The following is an 11103-nucleotide window of genomic DNA, read 5'->3' on the forward strand; positions in this document are numbered from 1 at the left end:
ACAGGTAAAGCCTTTACAGATACCTCTTGCGGTAATGATCCGTTTCCTTTGAGCTGAGCTCAGGGATCTACTGCCTGAAATATTCAGGGGGCAATTAATCAATGACACGTTCGTGTGGCATAATTTTTGTCCCACATGCCATTATTATTTAACTTGTGCACAGTGATGTGATTTTCACATGTTTATGTCTTATGGCCTTAGACTATATAGCTCTTGAGGCTAAGGATTTCTGTCAATGGCTGGAATTTTGCATATAATTGGCACTCCATAACTGTGCTAATCAATGAGTTTTCTAATCACTTCTGAGTGTGCATATCAAATGCATTATACAAATAAAAAAGCTGGTTTATTAATAAACTCTGAGATCAGAGTACTTGTGAACAAAAATGCTTCATAGCTACCACTGAAATGCATAATTATGTGTACCTCTCCATGGAGATTCCAAAAATAAGAGATGAAATGATAGAGCAATGAATCAGGAGCAGTCAGAAATACTTCCTACCTATCACAAGTTAAATTCTTCTGCAAAAACTATAGCCACAACAAATTTAATACTGCTTATTTTAGTATCCATATAATACTTAACATTTCATATGCAAAAGCTAATAATTTATGCCATACTTCAAAACAACAGGCACTGTTTAAAGTTGAATATATGTGACTTTCTGGTGAGAATGTAAAATGATGTAGCTGCTGTAGAAAACAGTATGGCAGCTCCTGAACAAATTAAACCTATAATTATCATATGATCCAACAATCCTACTGTGGATATATTAAAAAAAGAACTGAAAGCTTGGACTTGAGAAGATGTACACCAATGCCCATAGCAGCATTATTCACAACAGCAAAAAGATGGACATGACCCCACTATACATGGATGCATGATTAGATAAGGAAAACGTGGTCTATACACACACTAGAATATTATTCAGCTTTGAAAAGGATGGAAATTAAGACACAGGAATGAACTCTGAAGACAATGTTAAAGGAAACCAGATACAAAAGGACAAATACCATATGGTTACACTTAAATGAAGTATCTGGCATAGCCAAATTCATAAAGACAGAAAGTGGAATGATGGTTGCCAGGGGTTGGGGAAGAGTGAGGAATGAGGAGTTCCTGATGAATGGGGACAGAGTTTCAATTTGGGAACATGGAAAAGTTCTGGAGACAAATGGTACTCATAGTGGTACAATAATGTAAACGTACTTCATGCCACTGAACTATATACTTAAAAACAGTTAAAATGGTGCATTTTATATTTTACCACAATAAAAATATTTCAAAGAATAAGATACATGCTGTGTGTATAAAAAAAAAAAAGATGAACATAGGTCAAGCCCAAAATTTCTGGTTATTACTCCCTCGGCACACTTACAAATTAACACCAACAGTTCACTTAAGAATCTTAAACAGTGAGTAAAGGATAAACTAAGCCAAGTCTTAATAAATGCATTTTCTGAGAAGTTTGATTTATGAAGTATACAATTTTCATTTATCTCTTTCTTGGACTCCTTTACTGATGTTCACGTGGAGAAATATCACTAACAGATGAGGAATTAATAGAATTGACATTTTAAAAGCCTCCAAAGGGCACTTGCCTTTACATAACTTACGCCTTAAGTTACTAAGAGTGTCTATGAGAAAATATGATCTTCACACGAGTCACAATAAGGGTTTAATAATTTACACTTATTTTCAACATTTTAAGGGTTGCAATACTTTCTTTAAATTCATTTATCTGTGCACTAAATAACAATATACTGTGATTACAAATAGAACCAAACATTCTCAGAAATAAGAAGTGCCTTTGAGATAATGGCAGCTGTCAATCAAAACTTAGTATCTGAGATCCGTTGCATTGTTATTCTCTTAAAATAAAATGTTATAAAGCTATCTGTAAGCAAAAGAAAGAAGTGCTAAAGGTAATGGTTTCCTGAAAAATGGCCTCTCTCACAAAATTTCATAGTAAAGCGTCATTATTATAGAATTCACTATCTGCAAAGTCACCTACTCAATAAGATTTATTTGTAACCCCAAAATCCATACTTGCAGCATGTTCCCAGTCACGTGCAGATACTAACTTGAGGTGCCTAATGTGCACGCTTCCAGTTAAGACAGAACAGGGCAGCACTCGGCCATTCTGTCTCAGCTCACACTGTAAATAAGACCCTTCTCATGATTTAGTGCCATGTTTTTCACATTTTTGTGGGGTTTTTTGGTTGGTGATTTCATTATTGAAAATGGCTCCAAGATGAACTGCGCTAGGGCTGCCTAGTGCTCCAACACACAAGAAGTCTGTGGTGTGCCTTATGGAGAAAATACGTGTTAGATAAGATTTACTGGGGCATGAACTATAGTGCTATCCACTCTGAATCTAAAGTTAATAAATCAACACTATATCTTGAATACAGTGTCTATAAACAGACACAGGTACAAAACAAAGTCATGTATTCATCAGTTGACAAAAATGTTACGACCAGAAACTGGCAGGACCTAACCCTATATCTCTCCTAGGAGCAATGATGCCATTTTCACTCATTCAGCGTTCATGGCAACTTTACATAAGTACCATAAATAACAAGAATCAAGAATCAACTGTACTTTGTTAAAGAAAACAACTGGGGTGGGGGGTGGGGATCAATGGACTAGAAAAGATAGTCCACAAATAGACCCATATGATTAAGGCAGGAAAGGGCAGAGACCAGTAGGAAAAACTTAAACTTCAGTAACTAGTCCTGGGACAAATGAACACCATTCCAGGAAAACGAGAGTGAATCCTCACCTCACAACACAGAAGAACTCAACTCCCAATAAGATACGCAAGTCAAACTTTATCACTATGAGAGGAAAATAGTTATTTTTTTCTAATAGAGGAAGAGGTTTAAGGTCTTGATTTAGGGAACTATTTCATAAACTAAACATAAAAAGAACCCATAAAGGAAAAAATCAACCAGTAGAATAAAAACCTTTTGATCATCAGAAGACACTAAATATGAAAAAATACAACTCAGAAACTGGAAAAAGATGCTGCCAACACATGTAACTAATAAGGAGAACTCATAAAAATAATTTTTTAAAAAAGCAAATAATCCAATAGAAAAATGACAAAACACATCAACAGTATTTAACAGAAAATAAAATTCAAATGACTAATAAATAAATGTAAAAGATGGTCAAGTTTAATAATAGTTAGAAGCGAAAATGAAAATCTCAGTGAAATATTAATATATCAGCCAAACTTAAAAACTCTGATTATACCAAAGCATCAGAGAAAATGTGGAAGAACAGAAACTCTTCCACTGCTAGTAGAGGTACAAACACCTTGGAAAAACACTTTATCATCATCTAGTGAAGTTGAAGATGCACATATGCTATGACACAGCAATTCTACTTCCCAGTGTAAACTCTATGGAAACTTGTGTATGTGCACCAGAAACACCACAGGAAATGTCCACAACAATACTGTGTGAAATTTTGAAAATCCTGGCTCAAAAAGGCCCTTATATCCAAGAACAGATGATGGGATAAATTACATTATATTATATTCATAAATGAAATATAACACAGCAATGGAAATTAACAATTGATAATTCTCTATGGCCTTCTCATCAACATGAATTACTTTTTTAACATACTCTTTTTTTTTTTTTTTTAGATTTATTTATTTATTCATGATAGACATAGGGAGAGAGGCAGAGACACAGGAGGAGGGAGGAGCAGGCTCCAAGCCGGGAGCCCGACATGGGACTCGATCCCGGGACTCCAGGATCTCGCCCTGGGACAAAGGCAGGCACTAAACCGCTGAGCCACCCAGGGATCCCCAACATGAATTACTTTTAAAATCAAGAAACTGAAGACACAAATACATGGAAACATATTCCATGCTCATGGACTAGAAGAATTAATATTGTTAAAATGTCCACACTCCCCAAAGTAATACAGATTCAATGCAATACTTGTCAAAATTCCAATGGCATACTTCACAGAACTAGAACACACTGTTCTAAAATTTGTATGGAAATAAATAAAATAAAATTTGTATGGAGCTATAAAAATCCTGGAACAGCCAAAGCAATCTTGAGAAAGAAGAAAGCTTGAAGTATCATGCTACCTGATTTCAAACTAGACTACAAAGCTACAACAATGAAAACAGTATGGTATAGAGAATATTGAAGAGGACCAAGAAATGTATACAATTATAGAATTGTTATATTGTACATTTGAAAGTATTCTAACACTGTACATTAATTATACTTCAATTTTTTAAAAAAAGTGTGCTGCTATAGATCAATGGGACAGAACTATGAGCCCGAAATAAACCCACATATATATGGACAATTAATCTACAACAAAGGAGTGTACAATGGAGGACAGTCTTCAATAAATGAGTGTTGGAAAAACTAAGCACCCATGTGCAAAAGAATAAAACTATATCACTATTTTATACCACACACAAAATTAACTCAAAATGGATTAAATGCTTGAATAATGTGAGACCTGGAACCATAAAATCCCTAAATGAAAACACAGATTGTAAGGTCCTTGATATCAGTCTGAGCAATGTCTTTGTGGATCTGACTCCAAAGGCAAGGGAAACAAAACCAAAAATAAACAAGGGGCTACATCAAACTAATATGCTTATGCACCGTGAAGGAAACCATCATCAAAACAAAAAAGCAATCCACTGAGTGAAAGAAGATATTTGCAAACCACATATCTGATAAGGGATTAATATCCAAAATATACAAAGAACTCATTCAACTTAACAAATCCAAACAACCTGATTTAAAAATGAGCAGAGGATCTAAATATTTCTCCAAAGAAGACATACATATGGCCAACAGGCACATGAATGCTCACCATCATTAGGGAAATGCAAATCAAAACCCCAGTGAGATATCATTTAACACCTGCTAGAATGGCCATTATCAAAAAGAAAAGAAACCAGTTTTGGCAAGGATGTGGGACCCTCATACAGTTGGTGGGATTGTAAACTGGTGCAGCCACTATGGAGATCGGTATGGAGATTCCTCAAAATATTAAGAATAGACCACCATATGATCCAGCTATCCCACTTTTGGGTATTTACACAAAGAATACAAAAACACCAATTTGAAAAGACACATGCACCCCTATGCTCACTGCAGCATTATATACAATAGCCAAGATAAGGAAACAACCTAAGTGTCCAACGATAGATAAATGCATAAAGATGTGGTATATTTATACAATGGAATAGTACTTAGCATAAAAAAGAATGACATCTTGCCATCTGCAACATGGATAGACCTTAAGGGTATTATGCTAAGTGAGATAAGTCAGATAAACACTGTATGATTTCACTCAAATGTGGAATCTAAAAAACAAATGAACAGACACAATAAAACAAAAATAAACTCAAATACGGAGGACAGACTGCTGGTTATCAGAGGGGAAGGGTGGCTGTGGGGAGTGAAACAGGTGAAGGAGGTCAACCGACTGGTGATGGATGGCCATACAGATTTATGGTAATGACCACTATGTAGTGTATGCAGATATGAAAGAATTATACAGTTGTATACTTGAAACTTGTATTTTTTAAAAAGACACTCTTGAAAAAATAAAATAATCTCAAGAATATACATATATATAGTACAATCCCACTTACACAAAATTCAAAAATGGAATATTAATCATAGTATTGTTTAGGGTCACATATATATGTAATAAAAACTATAAAGAAAGGTCAGAGAATAACAAACACAAAATTCAGGATTGTGGTAGCCTAGGAGGGTGGGGATGCATGATCAGGGAAAGGAACACAGGGGCAAAAACAGAACTCCTAATTCTCTCTCTTCAAACCTGCTCTTCCTCCACCAGTTCCCATCTTTGGAGCTATATTTGCTTTCTCTCTTCCTCTCCCACCCCCATGTAATTAATCAGCGAGGTTTATCATCAGTGCCTCTCAAACACCCCAATCCTTCCCAATTCTTTCTGTCTCCATTACTTTACTCTGGATTAGGCTTCCATCAGCCTCTCACTGGGACTGCTACAATTGCTCCCTTCCTGGTCTCTGGTGACTCCACAATTCATCTTCCACAAGGAAGCCAAGTGATCTTTTCAAAATATAAGTTGAATCATGTCCTCGAGGTTCTCCAAAGGCTTCCCTTCACACCAAGAATGAAACTCAATCTCTATCATGGTCTTCAGGGCTCCCTCTAGTCTGTTCTCTGCTCACCTCTCTGACCTCACCTCCTCCCACCCACTGGGTTTCAGCCAGCATGGCTTTCTACTTCTCAAAACTGCCAGGCTGATTCCCTCATAAGGCATTCACAGGAATGCCTTTTACCTGGCTCTTGGTGTCGCTGGCTTCATCTTAGCATCCAAGCCTTGAATTTAAATCCAAATGTTACCTTCTCCATGAAGCTGCCTCTGACCAACCCATCAAAAATAGCCCCACTGCTACCATCTATCACATCACTCCAGCCTCTCTCATTCTTTCTGGCACTTCCACTATATGTTAATTTAGGGCTTCAGCTCCTCTCAACCAGAACCTAAGTCCCAAAAAGGCAGGGATCTGTCAGTCCAGTTCAGTGTCACATGGAGGAACATCTGGCACAGGCAACCAGTATTTGCTGAATGAATGAAAAAGTGAATTTTACTTTGATTAAACATGATGTAATATCTTCTGGCAGTGAAAAGAAAATCCAGTATAACAATGACAAATATTACCGAATTGAGAGAGAATTTTGAAAATCATTGGAAAAGCATTAATCTCAGAAGAACTTTAAATTATCCTTAACAGTGCTGGTAATAGATCACATTCCTAAGAGCCCCTACTGAATTATGAGTAAAATTTTCATACAGCCTCAGTGTTGAGTTTTGGAAGTGTGTCATTTTGTTTAAATCTGTTTATAGAGATATGCAGATATGAATGATATAGAGGAGCACTGTGATTAAGAGCATGGGCCTTCAGTTCAGTCTGAGTTCAGTCACAGATCTGCACTGGAATTTGAACAAGTAACTTACCTCTTTATGCTTGCTCTCTCATTTGTAAAATAGAACTATTAATAGCGATTTCATAGTCATTAGAATCATTGTGAAGATTAAATGAAGCTTTTAAAGCATCTTGTTGTATCTGACATGCAGTAAGTAGTCAACAAATTCTTATCATTATTATGAGTGCTGAGAATAGAGAAGTCCAGACAAATGGGACAGCTCAAAAATTGTGTGTACCTACTGTAATACAAGGCATCATGCTAGGTAAGTAATTCTCAAATTTTACTGTACAGAAGACCCAGCTAGGCAAATTCCAAGATTCTTATTAAGTCAAAGGTGGAATTTTCCAAGACCTGCAATTTTCAGCATAAATTCAGTCAATTCGGATTCACTTGGTCCATGAACTCTGATAAACCCTGTGCCAGGTGTCCTAGAGATTAGCCGATATTTGAGTCCCCCGTCTTCTATGAAGTTATATAATCTACAAGGGGTAAAAACAAACAATACAAAGCAATGTAGGAAAAGTAGTGTAGACAATACAGGCAGGAAAGACTTCAAGAACGAAGGGTCATCTGTAATAACATGATGAGTAGGAATTCATGAAGAACACATTTCCCAGACTTTCAGGAACAATGGTGTTGTAAAACAAGTACAACAAGCAGACAGCTTGGCAGGAACAGAGGATCTGCAGTGAGGATGGAAAAACAGTGTCAGAAAAAAAAGTAGAGGCTCGAGAAAAACATCAGTGCCAACCTAAACAGTATGGGCTTTATTCAGTGCTGGCACTGGAAGCTAATGGTTTTTGAGGAGAGAAATGATAAATTAGGGTGCTGTTCTTTAGCAGAGTACTCTGATGAAGCTATGCAGGACCAAGTAGAATGAGAATAACAGACAATGGGAATAGTGAGTCTGAGAGCACTCACTCTAATCTCAAAGAAATGAAAGTCAGGAGAGGGCAGTGAAAAAGATTAAAAAGGAAGGAATGGCCACTCTTAATGACTCAGTGCCTATAGGGCAAAGGCAACAATCACAGCTGATTGTTTAATCCTTAAATCCAAATTGTATCACTATCAGCTTCATGTTACTTTTTAGAACTTTTTCTTATATACTAACTACACTAAGTATATAGAGTTCACTTACTTAAAACACAGCCCACAATTAAGAGGTCAGTAAATAGGCCTCTGGCCAAAATACATGTCACACGGTTCATACACTTAAAAAAGTATTTGTGTATATATAATAAACACACACATATATAATATTCAGAGCTGCACAATCTTATTTTACACAAAGTTCTAGCAAATGTAAGCATCTAATTTCCAAACCCACAGCAGTCTGGAAGCAGAAATTAGAAGAAAAGAGCCTGCTCTTTTAGGTAGACATATCTAAGAGTCTGAGGTTCAAGAGAAAAAAAAAATGAAAACTATAAAAAAGCACACGCAATCACTCAGGGTAAGTTCTCCACAACTGTTTATTGATCGGTACACATAATTCCCAGAAAAATGAAATTAATGAAACTCCTGCTTCGTGTTCCAAGCAACCACCACAGAAAGAAAACTTTTAAACATTCTTTAAAGCTAAAGATTCCCAAACAAATATTTACCTGATAAAAAGAATTTTTAAAGGATGGCTGATACATGCCAACATAGACACCCTCTCACCAGCACCCAAGATATAGTCGATAAATAAATAGTTTACAACACACAAAGTTTGAAGATGATTAAAAATGCTTTCATAAGGCATCCAATCAAAAATATGGTCCCAATGATGAAGCTTAATTTGGGCAATTCTTTCCTGATGGCTGTGACTTGGAATTCCATGATCCAAATAACATGAGGGCATCCACGATAAAAAATTAAACCAACAAAAGGGTCTTAAATACATACCCTATAAACTTACCTACTGAAATCAGGCAACATAATTTGGCACTCAACATCATTAACAGGCTGAACCACAACCAGTTTTTAAATAGCAGACAAGCACATCAGTGTATATTTACGACACCATAACATCAAAATTATCTTAAGCGTGTTGTAGGGGTAAAGCAACTAAATGGAATTAGGTCTGTCATTTTCTTTGACAGGGCAAAGGATAGCAAGAATTGAAGCACACACTTCAAAAATTTCATAAAATGGTCAGGCCACATTAAGGTATCAATGATTAAGCCCCCGAAAACGCCAAATATGCTACATTATAACCATATAAACAGGCGGAGGAGTCAGGGGCGCCCCCACCCAACCCCGTCTATCTCCTTGTGGTCATCCTGGCCCTCTAGAAGCATACAGGACCACACTAACCGAAGCCAAAGAACACGTGTCTCGGAGGCTGCGCGCTCTTCAGAGTGTAACCTGCGACCCACAAACCAATTTGGTGGATTTCAAATCAGCGTTTTCAGTGAGAGGGAATGGAACAGGGCACAAATGATCACAAGGCACCACATGTAACAAGGGTGAATAGTGCTGCTCTGTGAAACTTTTCATTCATATATATATACGTTATGTACTAGACCGTAATGTAAAAAGTATTTCTTAATACGGGGGAAGGGTTAAAAAAAAAAAAAAAAAGTCTTAAAGCTCTTAACCTTAGAGATGTAGTCTCTAATATAATACCTATATACCTATAATACCTGTGTAGTTGTTATATCTAAAAAAAAAAATTCTATTTTAAAATTCATACTCTAAATGCCTCAGGACCCCAAGGCTGAGTGTCTTCCTTAGTCCTCAGCACCTACATAGAATCTCTTTGCTCAAGGTGGCCTCCTGGAAACCAATCTGAGAGCTCCAGGCGGCATAAGGAGAGAGGGGACAAGTCCCAGCTAGGCCTGGGTCGGTGCCTAGAAGGATGGCTGACACCCCCCCCCCCCCCCCCCCCGAGAGCAGCCCGGGGCGGTGCCTCCAGGCTCCTAGCAACTCAGCAGCCCCGGGCTGCAGACCCCGCTTCCTCCACGGGCGGCCAACCAACAGTTCGGCTCTTCAACCAACTTCCCTTAACTCCACCCCCCACCCCCCCCACGTCGCCGCCTCCAGGGGAGGGCGTGTGGCCCCTTCTGGCTCCAGCAAACCCCCAGAGCGTCTTCCCGGGGTGGGGGGTGGGGTGGGGGGTGGGGTGGGGGGCTAGGACCCTGGAGTCCCCATCTCCGGCTGCACACACAGATCCTTGCGGTGGCTCCCCTCCCAGACCCCAGGCCAGGGTCCCCCCTGCCCTGCCCTGCCCTCCCCTCCGGGGCCCCATCTTACTCCAATTCCCTCACTTCTCAGCGTCTCCCAACTCGCAGGGCAAAAAGCGATTCTCCCAAAAGCCCGTCCCAGACTCCCGCCACCTGTCACCGTCCCCTGGAAGGGGCAGGCCTGGCGCCCCAGGAGCGTGGAAGTGCCCGCCGGCTCCGTTCCCCTCCGAGCCTCCCTGGGGACACGTCCTCCACTTTTGTTTTGTTTCGTCTTCTTCCCCTCGGGATGCAGGGGTTCCGAGACGAAGTTTCCGGTTCGCCAGCAGCCGGGGGCAGCCCATCCCCCACGGCCCTGGGGAGCGCGAGCAGCCTCCGGCCCAGGGCCCTGCCCGCCCGCCGCCAGCCCGGCCCGGCCGCCCCCGCCCCGCCCCGCCCCGAGGGTTCCCCGCGGCGCCCCCGCCCCGCCCCGCCCCGCCCCCACCCCGCGCCCGGGCAGGAACGGCCCTCCGCGCCTCGGCTCCGGAGGGGAGCGCCCGGGAGCCGGCGGGCCCGGGCTCCACTCACCCCTCAGCCCGGGAGGCGGGGGAGCTGCTGCGGCGGCTCCTCGGGCGGCGCCTTCCTCCCCCCTCCCGGCTCCGCCTCCGGCCTGCTCCCGGCCGGCCCCGGCCCCGCGCCGCTGCACCGCGTCCCCCGCTCCGGCCGCCGGGGCCCAGTGTCCTGCCTTGACCCGGAAGCAGCTCTCAGGGCCCCACAACAACACGTGACCCCGCCGCACGTGTCACGTCCGCTGCGTGCAGGGGAGGGGGGCGCCGGGGGAGCGCGGCCGCCGCCGTCGGACTCGGGTTGCCATGGCGACGGGGCGGGGCACCTGCCCCTGCCCTCGGCCTCGCGGAGGGGCGCCCTCGGCGCCAAGGGGGGGTGAACCGCCCCAGCAGGGTGAGGTAGGGGCGAGTGG

General features: G+C 41.2%; 1 protein-coding gene across 5 annotated transcripts in view; it reads right to left on the minus strand.

The window, feature by feature from the left end:
* LOC112920310 (tubulin-specific chaperone cofactor E-like protein) overlaps positions 1 to 10844 on the minus strand; it is a 156303-nt gene extending 145459 nt beyond the window's left edge. For 2 of the 5 annotated variants that reach the window (XM_072729513.1, XM_025999041.2), the window contains exon 1: positions 10219 to 10549. The gene's annotated coding sequence lies outside the window, so the exon portion shown is untranslated. Of the gene's footprint in view, positions 1 to 10218; positions 10555 to 10712 lie in introns of those variants that run through there. The other 3 variants (XM_025999040.2, XM_025999039.2, XM_025999038.2) reach the window with 3 other exon arrangements.
* Between the last annotated feature and the right edge of the window lie 259 nt (positions 10845 to 11103).

The sequence above is a fragment of the Vulpes vulpes genome, chromosome 12 (genome assembly GCF_048418805.1).
Source record: "Vulpes vulpes isolate BD-2025 chromosome 12, VulVul3, whole genome shotgun sequence".
Classification (NCBI taxonomy): Eukaryota; Metazoa; Chordata; class Mammalia; order Carnivora; family Canidae; genus Vulpes; species Vulpes vulpes.